Genomic DNA, 25,742 nt, shown 5'->3' on the forward strand with positions numbered 1-25,742 from the left:
GGGCCAGTTACTACATTATCAACAGATTATGGGCTCTTTCCTCACATGTGGGAAAAATACTGAAAGTTCATCTTTTTTTTCTTTCCTGGAGGTATTCTTTGGAGACAAGTTATCTTAGGACAAGAAGTATGTGCATTAATAGTGAATTGAAAGGTCCACTTTCTACATTGCATGCAATCAGATATTTCTTAATTAACTATCAAAAAAGGAATAAGACGTATTCCCATCACACCATTTATCTAACAAGTAATAAACCAAAAATCTATCTTTTTGGAATTTCAGCCCAGCAAATTCTTTCAATATTAAACAAAGTGGATTCAAACAGCACTATCTCATGAAATAGTGTACAAAGAAAGAATTTTAAATTTCTACACTTCCAGTATGCAAAACCAAGAATTAAAAACACTCAGGTGTCCTGGTTTTGGCTGGGATAGAGTTAATTTTCTTCCTAGTAGCTGCCATAGTGCTGTGTTTTGGATTTAGAATGAGAAGAATGTTGATAACACACTGATGTTTTAGTTGTTGCTAAGTACTGCTTATGCTAGTCAAGGACTTTTCAGCTTCCCATGCTCTGCCAGGTGCACAAGAAGCTGGGAGGGGACACAGCCAGGACAGCTGATCCAAATTGGCCAAAGGGCTATTCCATACCATATGACGTCATGCTCAGTATAGAAACTGGGGAGGGGGGTTGGCTGTGGGGCAGCGATCGCTGCTTGGGAACTGTCTGGGTATCAGTCGGCAGGTGGTGAGCAATTGCATTGTGCATCACTTGCCTTGTATATTATTATTATTATTATTATTATTATTATTATTATTATTATTATTATTATTTTACTATTATCATTACTATTTTACTTTATTTCAATTATTAAACTGTTCTTATCTCAACCCAGGAGTGTTTCTCACTCTTACTCCTCCGATTCTCTCCCCCATCCCACTGGGGCAGGGGGAGTGAGCGAGCGGCTGCATGGTGCTTAGTTGCTGGCTGGGGCTAAACCACGACAGCAAGTCAGGTGTAAAAACTCAGGAGTGTTCTGAAAATGTAATGCATTTTAGTTTTTTCTGAGCCTGGCATTTCCTGATCCTATAAAAGTATATATAATCAAGTTTTTCTCTATATCCATCTTCATAAAATGAGGTGCTTACTTTTTTATGAAAACTAAGATTTTCACCTAATCATTGAGTCAAGGAACTGAAGCTTTAAAAAAATGTTGTGAGCTTTGCATTTAACTTGCGAGAGTTGGCAATGCTGGATTCCAGGAACTGCTGGAATGGTGCTTTCTGAGACCATATACATCAGCTGTTCAGTGAGACACAGCAATCCTCTATAACCCTTTTGGGCAGCAAAAGAAGCAAGTAATGGCTAGGTCAGCAAAGGGGATTTAACAATGACATTATCCATGTTGAAATCTAATCAAGAAGTCCCTACTTTTAGAAAAATACTGAGATTTTTAATGAGAAGTCATTGGGAATTTCATCATATTCAAAAGCACACTGCACCATCACCAGCTGAGTTCCTCCTTGGGATCTTGGCTGTGAGCAAGCACTAACTTAAAACTAGGTTCTTTCTTAAAGACTATTTGAGCACTGAATAATATTATTCTAAATAATGAAAGCGGCTGCAGTCATGGCACAAAATATTCTGGCTAAAATGAGGGCCATCTCTGCAGAAGATTTCACTTTTGAAACTTCTTCCATGTCCTAAGAGAAGTGAACATCAGGACAGCACTGAGGATCACAGCGTCCCAGTAGAGAACAGCAGCACTACTGGATTTCTAGTAAATGTGGAATTTCTGGCCAGAGTTCATACAGCATTTTCATTTCTCTGATCCCAATGTTATTTGCCATCAGACCAGATATTTGAACTAATCTGTCCTAATCTAGTTCTTGCATTCTTCTGTTCTCAAAGAAAAAAGAAAACAGCACATTGATTTTTTTGTCTTCAGACTGACAATGACACTGTGCAGACTAATAGTGATACAGTTATGAACTCCAGCTGTCTTTGGTAAGGAAAAGCCATTAACATTGGCTTTCCCTTTATCCTTTTCTTTTATATCTATTTGCTTGTTAGCTGAACTTTCTTTGTACCTCTTGAAACCCACTGTAATAATTCATACTGATTGCAAAAGACATGCTAGAAGAAAAGGCTGCAAAGCCACTTATTTGTAGTTATCTCAGTTGTTGATCTTAGCCAATAAACTGCTGACTGATCACTGCAAATGTTTCTGCTTATAGCAGATACGCAATGGGCTGATACTTAATTCATTTTAGCTTCTGTTGCTGCCAGTCTTTTAGCATGACAGCTAAAATGGTGTACAATGCCCCAGCTGAGGCCACAGCGCAAGTGATGCACCATGTCTCAGAAGTGAAGTGGTGCCTGTGCTGTTCTGAAATATGCCCCACTGGACCGTCTAGCACATGCCATTGTACCATCTCCAAAGTGCACGGTGATCCACTCATCCAGCTGTTTCAGCTGCAGATGGCAAGGGGAAATATATAGCTGCACTTCTAGGCTTGTCCATCATAGCGAGCATATTTTAAAGGAGAAGGGGAAAGGGACGTAAAGTCGCAAGTGTGTGTAAGCACTCAGTGTGGGAAGGAAATGGGTATCTTGGGGACTACTCTGATTTCTATTGACAGCTCTGTTCTGGCTATGGTAGTACCCTGGGTGTTCCCCTGTTTCAGTTTTACCTTTATAGCATTCTCTGTGATGTCCCTTCTCTATCAGGACAGCAAGGTGCACTGTGTCTTATGCTCCAGGGGTTCAACTGTCAGCCACAGAACAGAGCTCTTCCTGGCGTTTCGCAAACAACCTGCGGTGCATCACTCTGCTTCAGGACGGGCTCTCTATTTATCTGTAGGATTCCGACACACAACAATTAAGAAAGCTGAGTAGGTAGAATCTGGATGTTAAAAACACTTCATCTGTGCTTCTCCCTCATCTCTAGACAGGTAGTGCACACCCACAGGCACTTTTATCTCTTAACCCAAGTGGGAATTTTATCTTTCATATGCCCTCGGCTTTGAGCCTGTTATCCCAGTGCAAAACTAAGCCAGTCTGCATAAAGATACCCTCTCCATAGCCCTCACTCACTGTGAAGGAGACAGCTAAACACAACATGCAGCAGAGTGCACAGTCGTACAGATCAATACTGTCTTTGCTTCTCTTCATTCCCTGCCTGTCCACATCCGTCTGCTTTTTCTTGTCTTAGAAATGGCAGCTTTTGGCAAATGGACTGACTTCCTGTTCTTTCTTTGAACTACGCCTGGGGTTACCAGCCCACAATTAGAGCTCCTACACACTACAGTACTCCAGGTGACAAGCAGCAGCCCAGTGAAGCACGGACAGGTACACACACTGAACGCCTGCCTATTACTAGCCCATGGCATCTGCCGTTGAGCAGAGGGCCCGTGCAAGACCTGTGTAGCACTGCAGCTTCATCGTATGAGATAAGGGTGCAAGTGATGCAGGTTCAGAGCAAAGGGGTAAATTTAAGACATGTGGAGAATGTCTAATATAAATAAAATAAACTGTATGAATCAAATTGTTAGCTTTTGAAACGCTAGCTGTTCCAGATGTAAAAATCTAAACAATTATCCCTGAGATAAGCATCACAAAGTATATTTATATGTCCCCCTAGGTTTTATTTTGTGTTCATTAATATATACAACATTTTCCTTTTTAAAAATACTTTATGAACCACATGCTCTCTCTGTGTACTTTTATGGAATTGCTATTGCAGTTGGATGAAACTGCATTTGCATTCAAGGCAGAACTCAACTCACTGTAATCATGCCTAATTTGTTGGAGCACTGAGTATTTAAATCAGATTATTATAATGTTTACAGCTCCCACAACCCCCAAATTGCATAATAATTGTCATGTCATACACTTTATGGCTATGCAGACTCTGCATTAAGACTGACAAGACCATTGTGTATATTATTAGTGAAACATTTGCGAATCTGAAGAAATTGCGAGGAATCCAAAAGAAATCTGAGGAACAGATTCTTACTGCCATGCGCACAATGCAGTTTAAAGTAAACCCACTCCATTGCACTACTGAAAATGTGAAATCTTTCTGCCATTTGAGTTCCTAGAGAAAAGCTTCAGCTGACACGTTTAGAGGTTTGGGTGGTAAGCAGCCCCAGAGTGAATAAAGACTGGTGAAAGATGAAACACTGCAAGCACATATTCTTCTACTATTAGGCACATTTACTTCCTCACATTTATTCCTGATATCAGACAAAAATATAAGGACTGGACTGTGAAGTATTCAGAAAGAAAGGAGCTGCTAAGTACCTGGACAACAACTTGCGTGCTGCTGGAGTTTCAGCTCTGCTTCCTCTGTAGAAGCAGCTCTATGTGGAATTCAGCAGCTGAATAGCAGACTTGCAAGCAAATATATGACACTGAAAGAAACACACCTTGCTCATTTTACAGCACTTTTAGCAGAGTGTGGTAATGCTTCATGAGTAAGTTTGTAGATGTCACTATAAAATGATTAAGAATAGTACTTTCTCATTAAGAGAGGGGAGGGAAAAGAAATGACAAGACAATTATGTTTTCTGTCCCCAAACTGTAATTCTCACTGCTAGAAAATGCACATAGCTGCTAGAAACCCAGTGGTGACACTGCTGCTAAAGTTCTCTTCTAGAAAGCTAGGAGAAATGTGGCCCCCGTTTTCCATTTCTCAAATGCAGATCCCACTCCATGGTGCAATAGCTGCCGCTCACTTCCTGAGGTGCGCGGCCAGTGGTAACTCCATGTTCTCCTCTTTTAACTGAGTAATGGCAAATTAGTGGGGAAGAAAAATGAAGGCACTGTAATGATCAAAGAGGAATTTTTGCAAAAAGACATGTGTGGTTGGTTGCTAACTGAAACACAATGTCAGTGGTTCTTTTTAAACAGGAAGCAGATTCTCCTGTTACTTACGGAAAGGCTGACGGGAATTTGCACGGCCTTTGAGAATGGTTGTTTTGGAACATCCTCTTTGAGGGATCTCAGGCACACTGCTGGCAGTGAGACGGAGCAGTGGCAGAAGGGACTTCCTTGTGGCTTGTAAGGAAACTGATTACAAGTAAACCCCTGGACAGAGGCAGGTTCTGTACTGTCGATGTGACGTTGTAGCAACCATGTGGGCTGATGAGCTGAAAAACAGGTGGTCGGCAGCAACTGCCAAATCACCATCTTGACCTCATCAATAGCCAATAAAGAAATAGAACAGAAACAAGTTACAGATGGCAAATAACTAAATAAAAAGACATTAAGCTGCCAAGAGGAGCTCTTCTGGGGAGTAAATTGGCCTTAATACCAGCAATTCTGACTAACAAAAAGAAATGAAATTGTTTGCATAATTTACGCTATGTATTCAGTGCATGAGTATGATTCATATGCCCTAGCATTCAAAAGAGAAATGAAGTATTTAGATGGCCAATGGTTGTCAATAAAGCAAATATATAAAGATGTAAAGATATTTTCATTCAAGAAAACATAGTCAGGGAGACAGAAAAAGAAATAGATCCTAGAGATAAGCTTCTTAATAGAAGCTGATTCTAAAGCAAAACAGAGTGGGAAAATGGTAGATTAAAAATCACAGTCTTCAATTACTTTAAAAATCAAGAATGCAAGTAAGCAAAACAACTATACATTTTTTAGAACTGAAAAAATTCAAGTTCAAACATACCTGCCAAAGATTGAAATTTAAATTAACCTGTGAGACAGAAGCAGAAGAGAAGCATGGCCATTGGGATATGTCACAGGAATAATGTGCAAGATAAATGAAACAAAACAGCTAACGTGTCAAAGTCTCTTGTAAGCCATGCTAGATAAACAGCAGTAATGTGGTGGATGGTGATATCCAGTGAGCCCAGAAGCTCCAAACGACAAGGACAAAACATTAGGTTAATAACAGCCATTTACAAAAGGGCAGAGACTAATTGTCCAGTGGGCATATAGGAAGTTGTTAGATGAACACATTATTACAACAAGTGAGCAAAGAAAGATGGGAGCTAATGAAGGAGAAGGTGGCAACAATAAAGTTATGATAGTATTGCTTTGCTAAAATTTATTTGTAAGACAGAATTAAGCATTGCATGCTACACTTTTTTTAATACTGCAATCCAGACAGGAGTGGAGGGTTGTAGGATTTTGTGCATCCACAATGCCTTAGTGTAGCTACATTAAACAGCAAATGGAAGCAGCATCCAACAGGATTCCTAGGTGCTAAGGCAGAAATACCAGATCTGTGAAAGTATCCATATATGTAAACTTTATTATCACTACAACACACAAGATAACAAGTCTTCAGAACTGCTTCATGCATAGAAAAGGAGGTGCTGAAGATCTGCCTGGCCTATCAGCCTTACCGGGATATTCCTCCCTTCAAAAATCTCTGAAATAATAAGATTTATTAAATTTGTCTGTTAACATCAGTTTTCTTGCTGTTTTGTGTTTGTTTGTTTGTTTGTTTGTTTTACCATTCAACACAAACAAAACAAGTTTGGCAACTAACTTGGTGGCCATTGTTAAATCTCAATGGTAAAGGAGAGCAAGTCTCAAGAGAAACAAACAAACAAAAAACCAACCCCAGACGAAGGAAGCGTGGTACAGCATTCTGCACTCAAGTGGTTTGCCCCAGGGCTCCACTTCTGCCTTACAGCAGAGCTGGGATGGGCAGAGTCCCTGTGGGAAATGCCAAACTCGAGCAGCACCCACCATCTCACACCTCTATACATTTCTGTGGCGGAGAACAGTATGATCTCCATTAAATCACAGTCGAGTCTCCCTGCACTCTGTCCAGCCTGGCATTGTAGGAGCAGGGTGCTTCCAACAACAAGCAACCACACCCTAGGCGTTCATGTGAGCAGCTACACTGCCACCACAGCACTGCCTGCAGCTCTCCCTTTGCATTCTAGTGATGATGTGACAAATGTACAACACTCCTAAACTGAGCTCACCCATTGTAGAAAGCCATTCTGCACGCAGCTGTGCCACAGCTGTTGGGTCAGCTTGTGAGCATCGCTGCTGGCCTGGGCTCGGGCTAGAATGGTGGCCACGCAGGCAGACTTCATGATTCATAGACATTCAAAAGCACACAAACACCTCCCTGCAGCATGTAATCCCTGGTTCCATGATGCCCCTACGTATCAAATGTTATCATGCTGAAAAGTTCTCTGATTTTCTTTTTAAAACAGGTAACTACTTATTAAAGGTTATTATTGAACTTTAAGTTTCAGCAAACGTTTAAAATACAATATGTTGTAGGAGCTCATATAAACTGCACCTGTAAGTGACATCTTTGCAATACTCTTGTACATAGGAGGCTCAAAGCTATTTCTTGCCAGCAGCAGTGATCCACAGACTTAGATGTTGTTAAAAAGCTTACAATATCAGCAGGGCAACTGCTGCCTCCATTAGAAACATGATACTAAGATGCTGATTAATACCAGGAGGGGGCTTTAATCAGCCAAAGCCATATGCTATTTAACTTGAGATGAAAGTGCAAATGATAATCATTATTTCAGAAAGGATGTATTTAAAAGAAGAGCAGAACAGCAAGTGGCATCTTTTTATCATTAGAGCTTCTTCATGCAGCCTCTTTTTTTCTAAAGCTTTATAAGCTTTTATGAACATCTGGATCATTTCTTCATTATATAGGCTTCCAATATCATTATGTTTGATGTAGCGTTTTTAGTGGAGCTATGCTAAACTTCTAAATATACAATTAATTCCTATTAATTATAGTTTTCAAACTGGTGAAATTATCCATCATTAACTTAATCACTTGTATTTTATCTTAAAATTGTATTCACTCTTTTATAATCCCTACATCTAAAGCCATTTCTTCCCTAGGCTTTGTGTGATGTTTTGCATGCTGTTTGTGTAAAAGTTTGCCAGCCATTTTCAACTGCTTGTAGAACTGAAGCTGTCAGCGGCAGACCATTTTAAAATATAACCTAATTCAGCTTAGTTGTTTTACCAAGAAGTGCTTCAGAGAGAAGGGGAAAAAAAGAGGTGAACTTGGACCTGTAAAGGGCAAGACTTCATTAGACCTGATGAAACTTTAGTTCTGTATTCCTTACACCAACGTGGGGGGTGAGAGGGGCTTGACAAAAGGAGAGTAAGGGAAGAGAGTTATTCACCAGCTTCCACTCCATGTGGCAGTAATTCAGCATGAATAGGGCCAAATGATTTGGAAGTCTGCATCCACTGTACTTGAAGAATGAGGAGCATCTTTAATATCAAGTTACAACACATCTAAAGAAAAAACATCTCCAAAGCTTTTTCTGAACACTCTGGCCTCATTTTAGGCTTAGTCTGTGACTTAAACTGGAACTTAAATTATGACACCTTCATTGAATGCCTCCCTGTCCTGGTTTCAGCTGGGATAGAGTTGATTTTCTTCCTAGTAGCTGCCATAGTGCTGTGTTTTGGATTTAGTTTGAGAATAACATTGATAACACACTGATGTTTCACTTGTTGCTAAGTACTGCTTACACTAGTCCAGGACTTTTCAGCTTCCCATGCTCTGCCAGGTGCACAAGAAGCTGGGAGGGGGCACAGCCAGAATAGTTGATCCAAACTGGCCAAAGGGCTATTCCATACCATATGACGTCATGCTCAGTATAGAAACTGGGGGGAGTTGGCCGGGGGGCAGCGATCGCGGCTTGGGAACTGTCTGGGTATCAGTCAGCAGGTGGTGAGCAACTGCATTGTGCGTCACTTATTTTGTATATTATTATTACTATTATTCTTATTATCCCTTCCTTTTCTGTCCTATTAAACTGTCTTTGCCTCAACCCATGAATTTTACTTTTTTTTTCTGATTCTCTCCCCCATCCCACTGGAGAGGGGGAGAGTGAGCAAATAAATGGCTGTATGGTGTTTAGCTGCCTGCTGAACTGTTGTTAGCAATGATGAGACACAAGTATCAGCTTTGTGGGGTGTGGTATGTCCAGTATGCAATAACCCAGTTATTATCATTGTCAGATATTTAGTTCTCAGCACTCCTCCTTCTTGCAGAAATACCTGGAGTGGGTGGTCAGCTGAAAACAGGCCACAGTTTTCACCCCAGTCAAGATGTACTTAAGCGCTTAAGCCCAGATTGCCTCGGGCTCTCTCCATCCAGAGCCATTGACCCTCCACAGAACAACAGAGCATGGTAAATTGGAGTTACTCAGGCTCCAATACAACACAGAGTCTAGGCAGCATTGCAGTCCATCCTGCTAACCCAAACTGCCTTGGCAGCACCTTTTTGGTTAGAGCTGAGGCCCATTGAAAGCCGTCCACCTTCTGGACTCTTACCCCATCACAGCCCAGAACACACCTCAGGTGCCTGGTTTGTATACGCCTTAAGGAATGAAGCCATTGGAAAAGACAATTCTCTTGAAGGTTCATCATCCTGAGCAGGTATCTTCAAATTCCATCAAACCTCTCCACTATTGCAGCTTTTTGTCTGCTGGACCTGGAGGAGCTTAAATGACATTCGCATGCATCTTTTACAAGGAATGTAGTACTATCCTGGTTTTGTACTAAGGTCTCACAGAATGCTTCCTCTGCTTGAATTTACCTAAGAACTGTTAAATACATCAAGACCACAACAACCTCTAATTCTCACAAAAAACCCCTGTCTTCTGCTTGTCACCCAGGCTCCCATTTTGGGATGCTAACATACTTAAAAATACAGTTTCCAGTGCCTCAGATTACAGGGAAGCTGATCCTACATTACCCTCCCTCTCTTCCATCACATGTTGGAAAAATCTTGCTTCTGTCAAAAACCCAGCTTGACTGACACTGAAAATTCTTGTTCCAAGAGAGAGACTGAGCAGGAGCTAGAGTTTGTTTTATTCCTTCTGTAGTGAGACAAGGTTGTTGTTGGTTTTGAAAACTTGTGGCAGCATGTGAGATCCATCAGCAAAGCTGTGCTGGTTGGGGGTGGAATCCTTTGGTCTATTTTAATCACTACTCCATTTCCTTTCAGCTCCTGCCCCTCCTTTGGCTTCTCTCTCATTTTTACTCCCCTCCTCTAAATGGAAATTTTCAAAAATAAGACTCTGGCATCCGACCCATGGCTCACCTCCAGGTGTGCCACAGTATGCCTGCTCATCATAGGGGCTGCTTTTGCTCTGGAGGGCAAAGCTTTTACCTTTGAACACTCCAGATGTATTTTCTCCTCATAATAAACTGAAAAGTACAATCATCCCTTTTGGGTCTTTGGCAGTTCATTTGCCCATTATTTTGTCAGTAAGGTATACAATGAATACAGTGGTAAAAAGCTACACAGTCTAATGCAGTTTTAAACCAAAATTCAGAAACAGTGAAAATGAACTGTCTCTCCACAAGTAAATTAGCTGCCAGGTGCTCCAAGATCAAGACAGCAACATCCAGATCCAACAGGGCTTGAACTTATGGTTTACTTCAGAAGTTTCTATGTTAGGCTGACAAGGATGGCCCAAAGTTGATTCTTTCTAGTTCTGCATAACGTACATACCTCTCCTTTAAAATCATTCCTGACTAAACACAGAGAGCAGAATACTCCCAGTTGCTTCTAGGTAACCCAGAAGACATTCATATGGCCATGTTACAAACTTATCCTGCAAGAGAGATTGCGGCTGATTCCAGAACATAAGAAATACTGGATTAGGATGGTGGTGCATCTAGACTAGCATTCTGTCTCCAGCAATGGAGAAGTAACCCTTATGCCCAACCCTTTATTTCCTGTCTTTTAACCAGTTTTCAATAAAATAACCTGTCCACCAACCTCTTGGCAATGTAGTTTCTTCAGTAACCTTTTGTGTGGAACCTTGAAAAAGGTTTTTTTAAAATCAAACTATTGATGTGCACATGCTTATCAACACCTTATTGAACTGCAACAGGATAGGGGCAGGGGAAGTCTGCTGCCTCCCTGGGGCCCGGGTTAGGGACGTTACTATGAAACTCCCTGATCTCGTAAGGCCCTCCGATTATTACGCGTTGCTGGTTGTACAGGTTGGCAGTGATGAGATTACAGAAAGAAGTCCTAAAGCAATCAAGAGAGACTTCAGGGCACTGGGGCGATTGGTTGCAGGATCGGGAGGGCAGGTAGTGTTTTCCTCAATTCCATCAGTGGCAGCAAAGAATGCTGAAAGGAATGGGAAAACTCACCTGATTAACAGGTGGCTCAGAGGCTGGTGCCATTGGTGGAATTTGGGGGTTTTTGATCATGGGGAGGTTTACACAGCACCGGGCCTGCTGGCGGCTGATGGAGATCAGCTGTCTCCAAAGGGGAAAAGGATTCTCACCTATGAGTTGGCGGGACTCATTAAGAGGGCTTTAAACTAGGTTTGAAGGGGGAAGGGGATATAAACGGGCTCGCTAGTGAGGAGCCCAGGGATGGCACAGCAACATTGGGGGTGAAATCAATAGCCCATCTCAAGTGCATCTACACCAATGCATGCAGCATGGGCAACAAACAGGAGGAGCTGGAAGCCCTTGTGCAGCACGATAGCTATGACATAGTCACCATCACAGAAACATGGTGGGATGACTCTCATGACTGGAGTGCTGCACTGGATGGCTATAAGCTCTTCAGAAGGGATAGGCAGGGAATGAGAGGTGGTGGGGTGGCTCTGTATGTTAGGGAGTGTTTTGACTGTACAGAACTCAACAATTGTGATGATAAGGTTGAGTGCTTATGGGTAAGGATGAGGGGGAAGGCCAACAAAGCAGACGTCCTGTTGGGAGTCTATTATAGACCACCCAGCCAGGATGTAGAGATAGATGAAGCATTCTATAAGCGGCTGGCAGAAGTCTCACAATTGCTAGCTCTTGTTCTCATGGGGGACTTCAACTTGCTGGACATCTGCTGGAAATACAACACAGCAGAGAGGCAACAGTCTAGGAGGTTCCTAGAGTGTGTGGAGGATAACTTCCTGACACAGCTGGTAAGTGAGCCTACCAGGGGAGGTGCCTCACTTGACCTGCTGTTTACAAACAGAGAAGGGCTTGTGGGAGATGTCATGGTCAGAGGCCATCTTGGGCTTAGCGACCATGATATGACAGAGTTCTCGATTCTTGGCAATGTAAAGAGGAGGGGCAGCAAAACTGTTACCATGGACTTCTGGAGGGCAGACTTTGGCCTGTTCAGGATGCTGGTTGGGAAAGTCCCTTGGGAGGCAGTCCTGAAAGGCAAAGGGGTCCAAGAAGGCTGGGCCTTCTTCAAGAAGGAAGTCTTAAGGGTGCAGGAGCGGGCTGTCCCCATGTGCCGTGAGACCAACCGGCAGGGAAGATGACCAGCCTGGCTGAACAGGGAGCTTTTGCTGGGATTGAGGGAAAAAAGGAGAGTCTACTGCCATTGGAAGAAGGGGAGGACAACTCAGGAAGAGTACAGGGATCTTGTTAGGTCATGCAGGGAAGAAATTAGAAAAGCAGAAGCCCAGCTAGAACTCAATCTGGCCATTGTTGTAAAAGATCATAAAAATGTTTTTATAAGTACCTCAACAATAAAAGGAGAGCCAAGGAGAATCTCCATCCTTTGCTGGATGTGGGGGGGAACATTGTCACTGAGGACAAGGAAAAGGCTGAGGTACTTAATGCATTCTTTGCCTCTGTGTTTAACAGCCAGACCAGTCATCCCCAGGGTACTCAGCCCCCTGAGCTGCAAGACAGGGACGGGGAGCAGAATGGAGCCCTCATAGTCCAGGAGGAAGCAGTTAACGACCTGCTACACCACCTGGACACTCACAAGTCTATGGGGCCAGATGAGATCCACCCAAGAGTATTGAAGGAGCCAGTGGAGGAGCTTACCAAGCCACTCTCCATCATCTATCAGCAGTCCTGGTTAACAGGGGAGGTCCCAGATGACTGGAGGCTTGCGAATGTGATGCCCATCTACAAGAAGGGCCAAAAGGAGGATCTGGGGAACTACAGGCCTGTCAGCCTGACCTTGGTGCCGGGAAAGATTATGGAGCAGTTCATATTGTGTGCGCTCAACAGGCAAGTGCAGATCAGCTGGGGGATCAGGCCCAGCCAGCATGGGTTCATGAAAGGCAGGTCCTCCTTGACCAACCTGATCTCCTTCTATGACCTGGTGACCTGCCTGGTGGATGAAGGAAAGGCTGTGGACATCATCTACCTGGACTTTAGCAAAGCCTTTGACACAGTCTCCCACAGCATTCTCCTTGGGAAGCTGGTGGTTCATGGCTTGGACAGGCGTACTTGTCGCTGGGTAAAAAACTGGTTGGGTGGCCGAGCCCAGAGAGTTGTGGTGAATGGAGATAAATCCAGTTGGTGGATGGTCACAAGTGGTGTTCCCCAGGGCTCTGTTCTGGGGCCAGTCTTGTTTAATATCTTTATCAACAATCTGCATGAGAGGATTGAGTGCACCCTCTGTAATTTTGCAGATGACACCAAACTGGGTGGGAGTGTCGATCTGCTCGAGGGTAGGATGGCCCTGCAGAGGGACCTGGACAGGCTGGACCAATGGGCTGAGGCCAACTGTATGAGATTCAACAAGGCCAAGTGCCGGGTCCTGCACTTCGGGCACAACAACCCCATGCAACGCTACAGGCTTGGGGTAGAGAGGCTGGAAAGCTGCCTGGCTGAAAAGGACCTGGGGGTGTTGGTTGACAGCTGGCTGAACATGAGCCAGCAGTGTGCCCAGGGGGCCAAGAAGGCCAACAGCATCCTGGCTTGTGTCAGGAATAGTGTGGCCAGCAGGAGTAGGGAGGTGATTGTCCCCCTGTACTTAGCACTGGTGAGGCCACACCTGGAATACTGTGTCCAGTTTTGGGCCCCTCAATACAAGAAAGACATTGAGGTGCTGGAGTGTGTTCAGAGAAGGGCAATGAAGCTGGTGAAGGGTCTGGAGCACAGGCCTTATGAGGAGCAGCTGAGGGAACTGGGGTTGTTTAGTCTGGAGAAGAGGAGGCTGAGGGGAGACCTTATCGCTCTCTACAACTACCTGAAAGGAGGTTGTAGTGAGGTGGGTGTTGGTCTCTTCTCCCATGTAGTTAGCGATAGGACGAGAGGAAATAGGCTCAAGCTGCGCTAGGGGAGGTTTAGATTGGATATTAGGAAAAATTTCTTCACGGAAAGAGTGCTCAAGCATTGGAACAGGCTGCCCAGAGAGGTGGTGGAGTCACCATCCCTGGAAGTGTTCAAAAAATGGGTAGACGTGGCACTTTGGGACATGGTTTAGTCTAGTCTACCCTTGATTGGTTTAGTGTGGACTTGGTAATGTTAGGTTAATGGTTGGACTGGATGATCTTAAAGGTCTTTTCCAACCTAAACTATTCTATGATTCTATGATTTTCCTTTCCAGAAGTTCTTGCCCAATGCACCACAGTTTTCTATGGACTCAGTGAACATTTTCTATATGACAGACTCTGCACTCACTGTCTTGTTTTTCCCAGGATCTCTAGAGCTCATTTTGTATTTCACTTACACACCAAATGAGTAAGCTCAGACAGAGGCATTCAGATGGAGTCTGAAATTTCTCATGTGGTTCAGACCTAGTATACTCACTGAATGCTGCAGCTAGGGTTTGAATGGTGTCTGAGCATTAGTACAATCTGCAGCATCCAATGGGCCTAGTCCATTTAGTGGGTTTGACACCATTAGCAAAGGGTGTCAAAAAGCTTGCAGCTCCACCTGGCTGTGCGATATAAAACCGAAGTCTTGTACCTTCAGTGCTGCCCCAAATCAGTCCCTTTTGAAGACCCTTTTTCTTTTTTTTATTCCCATGACAAAGATCTTCAGAACTAACACACAGAGCCTTTAAAAGATTAAGGTGCTTGGCTCCTAATGGTCCCTTTGCTTACAGAAGGGGCTGGGTCTTGCAGGCTTAGGGGATCCAGGGCAAATAAACAAAACAGCCAATTTAGTCAACAGCAGCAAGGACTAATGACTAAGAGATTCAGTTTGTACTAAGATGCCTTGAGCTGGAGTCCCAGCTCTGCCTCTGACAGGCTGCAGGGCCCTTGAAAGTCTTTCTATATCCACTGCACTCTGTAATTATCTTGTCTGTTTAGATTGTGACGTCTACATGTCAGTGATTGACACGATACATTTGTACAGTGCCAGTAAAACAGGAATCATAGCACAGCCCAGGTTAGGACCGTGAGGTCCTTCAGTAACAATGTGCACTCTCTTCTTTTGGCATTGCAATAAGCCATAGCTACTTTATAATATCGACCTGCTTTGGGCCATCTGGTATACATAAATGTCCCTGTGTCTTTTTACATGTAAATATAACTCTTTGAAGACTCTTCTTATTGTTACCAGTCATTGCTTGTTAAGTGCTGTCAGAGTTTTCTGCACCATGTGAGAGAGAGGTAGATCCAAGGAGCCTTACAGTTCGAGCAGAGCAGCAAACCATTTGGAGACAATGTGCAGCAGATGAGCTAGGAGCTGGTTCCTGTTCAAAGTGTTCCCCAGGAGCTGACTGCATTGCAGTTGCAGCAGGTTTTCAGGGAATGGGCAAAGGGGACAGTGTTTGTACGCTCAGTTAACAGGCATGCTTTTGAGCACGGAGGGAAGTTGCAGGTTCCGGAAGCACAACACATGACACTGCTGAACAAGGAAGGAGAGGTAAAGACAGAAGGGTGTGAAGCAGACAAAAGGAACAAGAGGAGGGACACAACCTATAGCTGTTCTCTAGGGAGGGACAGAAGAGATCAAAGGGATCTATGTAAAAGGGATTAAATGGACGGAATGTTTCAAAATGGGGGGGAGGCTTTGGTTGTCACATACCTTCTAGTGTTCAGCATCTCCTATATGTCAGAAAATGTAAGAAAGATCCCACCTTTCTCTCTATTCCACAGAGACATCTGCCTTCCTGTGACAACAGCTCTGAATTTCAGAGCTAGAGTACAACAGAAAAGTGATTCTGTAACAGATGTGTTCTACTAAGCAGGGGTCACCTTTGCATGAGATTTGTATGAAGTGCCTCATACAAGTGAAGCTGAATAGAGCTTTTAGGCCCAACTACAGTACACACGATACAAAAAAAATCATCATCATCACTGCTGTAGGCTGAAGCAGTGTGGCACCCCATTGAAGAATACTGCAGTCCAACAGCCTGAAAGAGAGAATATACTTTGAATAAATTAATCCACTGGTTCTTCTACCTTTTCAAGATTCAAACACCAAGATCATCCTTTACCTGCCAGTCCTATTTCAGTTCACTGTGTCTGGAGAAATTGAACTGAGAGAGGATCATAACAGAATAAGGTGATTAAGCCTCCTAGAACAAATACAGTTCCTTCTGCACAAGTGCTGAGGGGTGAAACTTTCTTGCTTCCAAAGTCTTTTGAGAATCCTGACATTTTTTTCTTCTGTGTTGCATTTTGAAGTTGCTCCCACAAATATCCTTGTCAGACAATACTAACTCTCCACCTACTGACTGTCAGTAGTTTTCACAGAGATGACATTTAAAAGACTCAGAGCTTGAAAGCTAACCTCTCTTCTCAAAAGTTGTGTTTCCCAGCAAATATTTGGACATCTACCAGACAAATAAAGCAAATGTGGATGTCTCTTTGTAACCGTTCGACCACAAAGGTAAAGACTGTGATTGGGACTTAATTTGACTAAAAAGATACTTGAGACAAAATAGTGTTCGTTTCAGCCCAGAGTTATATGTAACTGCAAATCTTTAAACAAAAAAATCTGAATTAAAAGTTCACTTCTGTAACTGCAATATTTAAAGTTGGTGCTGTTGTCTGCTGGAACTGGACTTTCTATGAATAGTGGATCAAATCCATCAGCAGTTTAGCGTGGCTCACAGTGAAGAAAATATCTGCTATGCCATGAGAGGTGTGATAGATGCATTCAGACTACCAAATTGTCCTTAACCCAGCCTGGCTACAGCCGAGTGCTTTTATGACAGCATAGACTTGAGTATGCTCAGCAGCACAGATGGGTTTTACAGGCTGGGCTAAATTCCACTCTGTGACAGCTTCCCTGCCACCTGCACCAGAGGTAGCTAAAGTGAACTTGAGGGTACGTGGGATACCCTCACTGCACTAGAAATATGTCTGAAGTCCTTGAAAATGTCTTGGGAATATTTTTGTTATCTCTTTTCTAACACATTGTTATTCTTTTTTAGAACTGTCCAATCCAATCGCACTTCAAATTAAGCCTAAAGTTTGGAGGGCAACGAGAGATCTCAGCCATTTCTTTTCAATCTTAAGGAGAAAGATCTCAGATTTTGCGCACCAGCTTAGCTCAAGACACGTTATTGCAGCTGCTCCTATTGCTTTGGGTAACGTGTTTGGCCATGGGTAGCCTGTTTGGCCTAATGAGGCAGATTATTACAAAAGCATTTCTTCCACTGTGCAGCTGCAAGTCAATCTGAAAGCACGAGATTTGATTACTGAACTTTGGGAGAGCTTGATGCAAGAATAAAGAAGCCATCCTCTATCTTGTTGTTCCTATGCAACAGTCAGTTTTCATTCTGCTCCTGTACCCACTGTTGCACATGATCTTCTTTCTTGCTCCCATGATCTGTTCCAATCCCCAAACATGGCCCCGGAGCTTTGGAAGGGGAGAGCTCAATGAAGCTCTACCTGTGCACAATGGCATTCAGTGTGAATTTTTCCAAGAGCTTTCCAAAGGGTAGTGCAGTTGCACACCATCCCCAGGGAAGCTTCCCCATTCTTGAACTTTCCAAGGCATTTCTTTAATGGACATGAAATCCACAGGTTGATGATAAAACTCAAAAAAATCCAAGTGTAGAGAGATTATTTAACAGCTGAGTCTTAAAATTATGCCAGCTCTCACTTTCATATATCTGTGAATCTGTAAATTAGCATGTATTATAGCCAGCTCACACTACTCACAATCAGATAATCTCTGTTCACTTTTTTCCCACCTTAAGTGGGAAAAAATATTTCTGTCTGTTGACTTTGGACTTTCCCTGAGCCTCTTCCCCACACCTAATCCTTTTCAGCCAAAAAAGTCTGAATCTGGCAGGGAGATCTGGATGAAAGAAAAGGTCCTCTTTTGTGCAGATTTTAATTTTTGTCTCTGCACATATTTTGTTAAAGTAGAATAGAGAGGGAGAAAAAAAATCAAGAAATACAAGAGATGATTCTTAGGAGTCATAGATAGCTTTCCAGAGAAAATATAGGCATCCTCCCTACTAATGTTGTTATCTTCTCACAAGATATCCTACATGTAAGGTACCAATATTCCCATGCTTTATAACCCACATTCTTCTTTTATCAGTTAGCATCCCAAGGCTGCAAAGTTTCCAAGGAGTTTTGGGCAGCTGTGAATGATATGTTTTCTTCAACAAAAAAAGTCCCTCCATGTTTATGCTTGTCTCTTCCCCATCATCAAAGTGCTAATAAATATTGTTTTCTTATCATTATTCCCAACTAACAGAAGAAAAGGCTGATAAGAATTTAAGTGCCTTGACCAAAGCTATGGAGCTTTATCTCCTGTTTCCCTGGATTTCTGTAGATATCCATTCTTCAACTATCACACATCAAACATCCACTCATCTCTATATTCTGAAAAATATTTCTGATCCTAATGGGCAAGGCTCATTTTAGTGTCATACAGGTTAATACACACAACGGGAGCCTGGCCATGGCTGGAAACTCACATTTATGGCTTACTTATTCAGATACACCGTACCACAACAGGCACCCATTGCAGGGTTTTTAATGCCCTGTTAATTAATCAAAACTATTTTGCAGCCTCAGTCCAGGTTCTAGCAGACAGATGGTAATATTAAGACATTGATACATTTCAGACTTGAACCCTGCAGAGCTGTCTCAGCAAAGAAAAAGACTGACTGGCGCAGAGCCCGAGCTCCCATCACAGCCCCCATGGGTGCTCCCTTTTCCAGGGCAGCATGCCCGGTGCACTTGTTCTGCAAGTAAATCAAGCAAAGTACACACAATTCATCAAACCAACCTTTTCACCAGCTTCAGGAATAATGAATAGGAAACGTAAATTCAGTGCATGCAGCAGGATGATACAGCAGCAACACCCTTTTCTACAGCAAAGCTTCTAGTGACATCACTAGATGTTCTGTGACTGAAAAATGTGGGGTTTGGGTCCAGAAAGTACTTCTCCCTTCATCTCAAAACTGCTTAGCCTTCCCACGTGACTATCACTCCATTACAGTCTGTAGATCATAGGTATGAACTGAGTTAAATAATTGACGCTTTCCTTCATTTAATTCAGCATACAACTTTGCCAGTGTTGAGACACTAGACACCACAAAGCAACTGCTATAAATTTCCAGAAGATACTGTGCTGGTTTATACTTTCCTCTCTGATGCTTTTCCCAATATTAACTCTGTATCTTCTCAAAATTGCACATTGTCAAATTAAGCACAGTGGGTGGCGCATTTATGATTGTTAAGTAAAACCATTGAAAGAATGCTCATTTCTTATAAAACAACAAGGACTTTTAAAGAACTCCTGTCTTGGTTCTACACTTTAAAAAAAAAAAAATCCACTTTTTCTTAATCTCTTAAACTTGGGCTAAGCAGAGTTTTAAGGTTTGCAGAGCTGTTCTCCAGCTGAGTGTTTCCTTTTAGATATGCACACCTCCTTGTTGGACATTCATTATCAAACCTTGTCTTTGCCTTTTATCTACAAGTCCTCTTCAGTGTTCAGCATAAACTACATGGACACCTTGCAGATTGACATTTCTTCATTCATGCTTTACCTTAAACAGCATGCGAAGACATCAAAGAAGAGGAGCCGACTTTGATGTTACAAAATGAAAAACGCCTCATGATTTGCCAAGACCAGGGGAACTTGTAGTTTGCTCTTTTTTCCCTTAAAGAAATACTGCTGCTTTCCCCATGAATATGTGAAAATCTTTGCTATTTTCACCAAACTTGTATAAACATTTTGTTCCCGGTAAAAAAAACAAGCCACATCTCATTGCAGTCTGTTAAATATGGGCCCCAGTGCCCAAACTACAGTGGCTTGAAGGAACACACACACTCTATTTAAAGAGCTTATTTGTTTCACACCTGTGACTTTTACATGCTCCAGGTGTCATGACCCCCAGCATCACCTCACTAATACTGATAATAATAGTGCATGTGCTGTGTTTTTCATTCGCGGGTCACTGAGAGGGATTTAGAAAAGCATGGTCATTGCTCTGCTGTAGATGAAGAAATTGTGCAATAAGAGATGTTATTTGGTTTGGCCATGATAGCAAATAGCCAGCAACAAAACAGAGCAGTCCCGATTCCTATGTGGATGCTTGACTCGGCAGCTCACTCTGATCATGAAATCAAAGGTGATGGTGCTCAGCACCATAAGAGACACAAAAAGTGATAATAACCCTGGGAGGAGGCCAGTCGTACCTTATCAGAAGGTGCTGCACACCACAATAGGAAACTCTTGATTTGGTTCATAATTTATGTTCCTACTGTTTTGAATACTATCAAGGGAGGCTTTCCGTGCATGTTTTCTTCCATTGTTTGAAGTGAAGAGCTACCCTGTCCTTGTAAGGACAGTAGGAATGTGCATAATTAGTCCAAGGCTAGAGAAGGGAGACATTCAAAATGAACATTTGTTATTGATTTCCCAGACTGCAGTGGAACTGAGAAGAATATCATGAGAGGAAAAGATATGTAATTAAATGCAATTTGTCAGAATGCTGCCTAGCTAGGTCATTGCATATGTATTATTCGACTGCATTGCTTCAATGTAAAGCGCACAGTTCCTCTCCCTGATATAAAATCCTTTGATTAACCAGCCTCCCTTCATTGGTGGAAGGGGCCAGCCCTTTTGTTGTTTTGCTGCCGGCAGTGTTGCTTGTGCTATTTCTTTAAGACTCTTCATCAGATGTGGTTTGTCAGGAACATGCCTAGACTGTAAGTCAGAATAGAGCTCATTTTCTTTGATGTGCATTTTTAATGTGCCTGCTCCAAAAGGAGGGGAATGAAAACTTTGGTCACACTGTTAATCTGCAGGAACTACATTTTAAGCAACTGGATGCAAGTAGACTCTGCATATACTGTAGTGTTGGCTACTCCTTTCAAACAGAATTTTGTCAATAATTGGTGCCAACATAAGAACATATGTCAAACATTTACCACAATTGGTTCAGCAGGAATGTGTTTAGCCCAGACTTTCTGCTGTAGAGAGACCTTTTATTCTCAGTTTATGGCCTGAAATTTTCCAAAACAACATGTATAGCTACTTTACCTCATTTCTTGCTGTACTGTACTTAAAGACCAGCACAGATATGATCAGTTTGACTATTTGGCTCCAGTGTTATAGGTTTTGTACTCAAGGCTTTTACCCTTGAGCAAGTGTTTTGCATACTAAGAAAGTCTGAAAGTGAAAGAGTTACACTTTGTTGAAGGTCCACTTGAATGACTGTGAGAAGAGAGCCAAAATGGTAATCAGATCCCTATGAGATCATATTGAAAGCAGCCATGCCTATTTCACAGAGTCTTCTGATGTTGCAGGGGTCTGTAAAACATTTAATCACTGGAGTTTCAATAAGTTGAGATTTGTTGTGAGTACTGTAGAGAGCACTCGCCTTAGATAAAACGCTGCCTGGTAATGCTCTTACTGCTACATGAGCCAGAATGCAATCAAATATCCATGGTTATTTAGGCTTGCACCATCATCCAAGTGAAGGGGATGCAGGATTTTCACAGCTACATAGCAGTGGATTAATATAACTATTCATTACAATTCATGGGAGGCCTGATCCAGCTTCTGTCAGAGTCGAAGGAAAGATACCATTTGATTTTACTGGGAGTTTGGATGGGTTTTGTGTGTCCAATCCTGTAACTGCCCTCTACTACCATAGAAGCTTCCCCGTGGCCTTCTATTACTCTGCTGCCCCGGTGGCACCTATATGGCTGTTGGCCTGCTCTTATTACCTAGTAGAGCCCACATGATCCTAATTCTGTCAGACAACTGAGCATTGATACAGAGGTTTAATAGCTAAATCTTGTCTACCTTGCTTTTATTTTATTCAAACCTGTGAAGTTTGACTGACCTAGAAAATTAAGTCTGGCATAAACCATGTTGATGCCTGTCTCTGAAAGAAGTGAATGAGTGGGGTTTTGAAGATGTCTCTGCAAAAACTCACAGATGTGATTGCATGTGGATGAAACCCAAGTAGCTTAGCTCACAACGTACCATCTCATCTGCCTCAAAGTTTGCAGGGAGCCAAGAGAAAATTCTTGTTAGCCTATCTTCATTAAACAGCAAACAACCATTATCCCGTTAAGCTTGCACCAAACAAACCTTTTGTTAAGCTCTCACCAAACAAACCTTTTATTAAGCCTAGCTTTTGAGAAAGCCCTTCTCCACTAATGGATATGGTTGGCAGCTTGCTTTGAAAGATGCAGAAACCAAGCTAAAAATGGACCAAGATTAAAGAGCAAATTACTCACACAGGTCAATCCAAATAACCCCTTCCAGTTTCCTGCAAAAATCCAAACCTGTAGACTGTCAATGGACCTTATAACACTGAAGAAATCTGAAAGGTAGTTTATCTCTCTCAAGTGGTTAAAACAAAACAAACACCTGAGCCCGTTTTATGCTACAGTTTCTGTCTTTGCTACCACTACTGAGCAGCAGAACAAGCAAGTTTGTAGGTACCAAGGCTAAAAGATGGTTCAGCATGTGGCTATATTGTATTCTTTCTGCTTATACAAACAAAATATCCATTAGTTTTTAAAAAAAGAAGACACACGCACAATGTGCTTTAAAATGCTTCTTTTTGTAGTGTAGTCTAGACCTTATAACAACCAAATAGGAAAAAATTATCTGGACAGGTATCCGGGGTGCTAGAGCCAACCAGATAAAATGGATTCCTCTGATCAAAAAGCACTGAGTTTTCAGAGGTGGCTCTTGAAAAATGCCAGGTTTGAAAATGGAAGCCTCAGAGCATCAGTCCTTTCCCCTTGGTTGACAGGCACTTGCTGAAGAATGGAGAGGTTTTCCAGCAGATACTTTGAGCATCAGGAAAAAAAAAATTGTGAATTAATGCGTATTTTTAGGGGAATGATATTGCCTAAAAATATCATTGTTAGTACAGGGGGGGTTTGACAGATTTGGCAGATTTCTGCAGCACCTTCTGACTGTATGAAGTTGTGTGTGTGACTTAGCCTTTTTATTTCTGCCTTTTGGAGTTCAGTCTCTGTCACTGTTGCCCTGTGCATTCAACTCCTCTGTAGACTCAGTGCTCCTGACACTCATTGTTATTCTGCTCTCTGCTTTCAACATTATTCCAGCGAGATTCCCTCCTTGTCAAAGCACTGATTCAGTCTACCTTAGAGGACTGTCTGTTGATCTCTAAGACACATGTGAATCTTTCTGGTTTCACTATTGTTATTAGCTGGCTAAGAGTGCCAGGATTAAAATGTTTAACAGAAAAAAATGTTCACAATGTTATTTGTATCACTTGTAGTAACAGAATTATCACAACAATTTAGTGCTCTGCTGTGCTTGAAGGTTGTACATTATTGAGAATTGTTTAGCAGCAACACATTCACTTCCTTTCACCCTCCTTGCTGCTAGCGCCCAAGTATCCTACTACAGCACCTTTGTCAGGCTACCTATCAGATGTTGTTGAAAAGGATTGTTTGGAGGCATAAGGATTAGCCAGGTGAAATCCTGCGTGCTCCCTTTGTTCCCCGCCAAACACTGAAAAGCACACCATCTATAAGCCGTATTTATTCTCCTTTTTTCTTGAGCCTGAAATAAGGCCTGGTCAAGTCACAAATCACCATAAATATTCTCATTAAGCATTAGCCTATTCTTAAAGAAATAGTTGTCAGTACCAACGCAGCTGCAAGAAACCTTTTTTAGTTTTGTAAAAGCTGTGTAGCAGCAGACTAGAGTTGGAAAGGCAAAAGAAGCTGATTAAATTCTCAAGCAGCAGTTATGCCAGTTTAAGATGCCTACATCCTGACACAAACTACGCCTTTGTCTGCAGCTGCAGCAGTATACTTCTTTACCAGTATCAATGCATTCAGGCTAGGGAACTTTCCCAGTCTGAATGGGCCTTATTTCCAGGCATGGTTTCAGCCAGCCCCAGGACTTTTGATCTGCAGCCAACAGGGTCTCCAGCCCCCTGAGGCTAGGTTGCAGCTTCTGCTGCTCCTGCAATCCTCGCAGCCTCCTTGCAGCCCTGCCAAGACCCTCTGACACCCCAACATCTTGCTTGAGCATACTCGGTGGCTTCCCAAGAGAAAGAACAATTCCCCTCACTCCCACCCCCACCCACCCCGGAATCTCACCTTGTTCTAGAAGACTAAAATACAACCATGAACAGAAGTAGAAGACTAAATACAGTGCAGTCAATAAGGGCAAAAAGAATCATCAGAATTATAATAGTGAGAGCCATCATCAGACCATCACCCAGCACAAGGGACTGGGAGTTTGGGACAGAAGAGGATAACCTGTTGCTGCAGGCCTCAAGACAAGCTCTGACTGCTGAGAAGGCTTGGGAAGTAACTTCTCAATGCTCCGTTTTTTATCCCATCCCTTAAAACACATGCAGCACTGGCTGCTGTCAAAACTGAAATGCTAAGCTAAAGTCCCTTCTAGCATTGCCTATTTTGGTAATATTTATTTAGTGCAGATTTGGGGCCTTTGTGAGGCATCGTGGTCTCTGGAAATTTCATAAATAAACCAGTTCATCCCTAGCCTGATTAACTGATCTCATGTAGCTGGAAACCCTGGTTAAGGAAACTGATCCATTTCCTCCACAGTGTCAGATAACAAGCATTACACAGCAGTGACCTGAACACTTCTGTCAAATCTTTCCAAGATCTCTGAAACCTTCTGGAAAAGAAGGGGTATGTTGTATTTTTGCTTGCCACTACAGCTGTAGTACATAGTACCACTGTAATGTCAGACTCTCATTTATCTTTCCCCAATGGCACTGATTGTTGCAGTTAAGAGAGAACACCAATTCATGTCTTTTTAAAGACCTAAGAAGTGCTATCACACCTTGAACTATTACACCCCTCATCTAAAAATATTGTCTGGACACTAGTCTCTTTACCTGAGGAGCTCAGAAGTAGGAACTAGATGTGTAAACTCCTTCAGCAGTAAGCGAAAAAGGAAGGGGGGGGGTGGGGGGTGCAGAATCTATGTACTGCAAGTGGACAATACAGCAAATTAGAGCTGATACTCTTATTGCTAATTGAAGTACTACTATATTAAACAAAATTCTTAAGGACTTAACTGGGTCTAACCCTCTATCAGTAGAGATATGAAATTCAATCATGATGAAATACATGAGCAATTTAGGCTCTTACTGCAAAGAATAGCAGTCATTTTATTTGATTCATCAACAGCACAGCAGCCTTGACAATATGTTCTGTATGTTACAGTGAGGCCTGACAGCTTACAGGATGTCAAGTCTCCTATGCATGAAGATGTAACTTTGTTGATTCATAATTCCCTCAAGGAGTCCATTATTGTGGACTGCAGTGTTAAACAAGTGCGGGCTGAGCACTTAGATCTCAAAAAATGAAAAATGGGACTGTTAAAAGAATAAACCAGGAACACCTTAGAAAGAAAGGTCACAATAAAAAGAAAGTGTGTATGTGTGTGTATATCTCACCATAACTTAATTACTGGTGATCAGGAATGAAATAGCCATCAATGATACTACCTTCTGAAAACTCAAGGTTTCAGCTGAGAGATTAAGCCTGGAATTAAAATAGAGTTCAATTTAAATTCCAGAGTTCACTGGAAGCGGTACTGGAATAAAAGAAAATTTGAAGTCAGCCCTATGCTTCTAATT

The sequence above is a fragment of the Pelecanus crispus genome, chromosome 8 (assembly GCF_030463565.1).
Source record: "Pelecanus crispus isolate bPelCri1 chromosome 8, bPelCri1.pri, whole genome shotgun sequence".
Classification (NCBI taxonomy): domain Eukaryota; kingdom Metazoa; phylum Chordata; class Aves; order Pelecaniformes; family Pelecanidae; genus Pelecanus; species Pelecanus crispus.